We start from the raw sequence: 2,300 nt of genomic DNA on the forward strand, positions 1-2,300 counted from the left end.
AAGAAATAGAGATTCCTCATTATACGTGCGTTAGAGGTGTTTATAACTGTAGAAACTGCAGCAAGCAACAAAATAATATAAACTCCATGAGTCAAAAGCTACTGAGGAATAACTTAAAATAAGAATACTGATCTGCTGTCATAGGAGACGTCTAAAAATGTGACATATCTCAATTTTACGCTTCCATGCAAACATTTTATATCTACAAGCCATCAAAAGTTGTATAATCATTGCAGGAACACTGCAAGAATGGCACTAACAATGGAAAGCGCCAAAAGTCGGCATGGTACGATTTATGAGAAGATACAACCTATCATCCTGACTAACACCCGTTTCCAGGACATCTCAAGAAATAAAAATCACATTGACTTGCAGAATTAGGATTGGTCGTGGGTGTTTTCCATCACACATGTGTGGGATGAACATAGAGAGAACTCCATTCTGTGATGCTGATTATGCAACATTCAGAGATACAGAACATCTCTCATTCTTATGTGCACAACATAAAGTTGTGGGTGGGAGGTATCCACATAGTTGAGGATATTTCTTGATATCTTTACACAAAACATTAGGTATTTTTGCAACCCTGATAAATCCAACAGATATTATAGCCTTTATGAAGTTGATATCAAAAGGTTTGTTGTTATACAAATAAGTATTGATTTCAATGTTATGGTTTAAAACCCTTACGATCAGTCACTTTGTATATTTTAAAATACAGTACTAATTCTTTAATATCCATTGCATATTAAAGCTGGCGCTCAGAAGGGTGTATTATTTCACAGTTAGATTCAAGTAATATTATGTAATTTGTTTAAAAAAGAAAGATGCTACGTGATTGTGATAACATCAGTATAGAAATTTCAGGACTTCTCAAGAAATGAAAATCATCATAAGTTGTAAAAAGATATTATTTGGGATATATATATATATATATATATATATATATATATATATATATATATATATATATATATATATATTGAAAAGGATATGTATAGTTTAATAATAATCTATTTCTCATACTACAGAATTTTCGTTTGCAAGGTTATTCTTTAAGAAAGATTCAAGTATATATTTTAAGTAACGCAGTCGAACACTTGAAAGACTAGTAAACAAATGAGGCAAGTGAGAAAGCAAAAATTGTGCAGTTTGCTGGTTTTAAGTTTTGTGTTGGTGATACTGTTAGCCGATAATATTACAGTAGGTCTCACATATCTATACAGAAGCTACAGGATCAAACAGAGTTTGCTCAGTATGGAGGACTACATTACTTTAGATTTTCATATTCGTTGAAAGTTTCAAACACTAGAGCTTTTATGGTTTAGAACTTAAGATCTACGAGTTTTCAGGAGTTCGATTACCAAAATACCGTTATAATTTTTGATAAAAGGTGGCAATAGAAAAAAATGGCATGTTCTTAAACGATTCCCCAGTCAAGTCCGAAAAAAGACAGCTGTAACTGTAGCAAAGGATGTGACATTTTTAGCGAGCGTTATAATTAAGAATAATAAATTTTAATAATATTGATCGCAATATAATGTAATAGTTAGATGATAGCCGGTTTCAGTTGACGAACAACCATCCTCACATCATGCTTACAGTGCAATTGGTGCATAAATACAGTGAGAACAGCTATAACTTGTCAGTATCCAAAGGCTGGTGAGAACATGACTGTTAACGTATCTAACTGGTGAGAATGAAACATGATTTGAGGATGATTGCTAGTTAGCAGAAACCAGTTATCATGAAGTTGTTATTACACTATATTGCGATCAAGACCATTTAAATTTATAAGAAATAATAAAGATCGAAGTGCCTCTCTTACCTGAAGGTGCCAGAGTTGCAATGAATTACGAATCAGTACAAGATCATGGGGATCACCGTAGCGGCACGGAGCTGTAATGCACGTATACTTGAGTATTTCTATGGCCTATGACCTAAGATTAAAATAAATTAAAATAATACTGAACAATCCAGGTTTGACATAATGTCCCAAATGCAAGAAGTAAAAATAGCTGCGATGGCCGGGAATCGAACCCGGATCAACTGCTTGGAAGGCAACTATGCTGACCATTACACCACCATCGCCGGATGACACCGACGTAGCACGTTGCAGACTCATCGAGAGGAACGCAGCGCCGATCCGGCTTTCACCGTGACCTTACAAGACCAGATCCCAGCTGGAAGGACTTGCGTGCAGCACGCTCTGAGTTTGATTCACGCGCAGATGGTCTCCGTCATTTGACAGAGTCGGCTATTGAGGAGTTGCAAGGTAATGTGAGAGAAAAAAAATTTAA

The 2,300-nt window shown here is 35.2% G+C and overlaps 1 non-coding gene across 1 annotated transcript; it reads right to left on the bottom strand.

Moving 5' to 3' along the window:
• Positions 1 to 2,019: 2,019 nt before the first annotated feature.
• On the bottom strand, positions 2,020 to 2,091 carry Trnag-ucc (transfer RNA glycine (anticodon UCC)). Its single transcript has one exon. It is a non-coding gene; the product is annotated as a tRNA-Gly (tRNA).
• Between the last annotated feature and the right edge of the window lie 209 nt (positions 2,092 to 2,300).

The sequence above is a fragment of the Schistocerca cancellata genome, chromosome 7 (assembly GCF_023864275.1).
Source record: "Schistocerca cancellata isolate TAMUIC-IGC-003103 chromosome 7, iqSchCanc2.1, whole genome shotgun sequence".
Classification (NCBI taxonomy): Eukaryota; Metazoa; Arthropoda; class Insecta; order Orthoptera; family Acrididae; genus Schistocerca; species Schistocerca cancellata.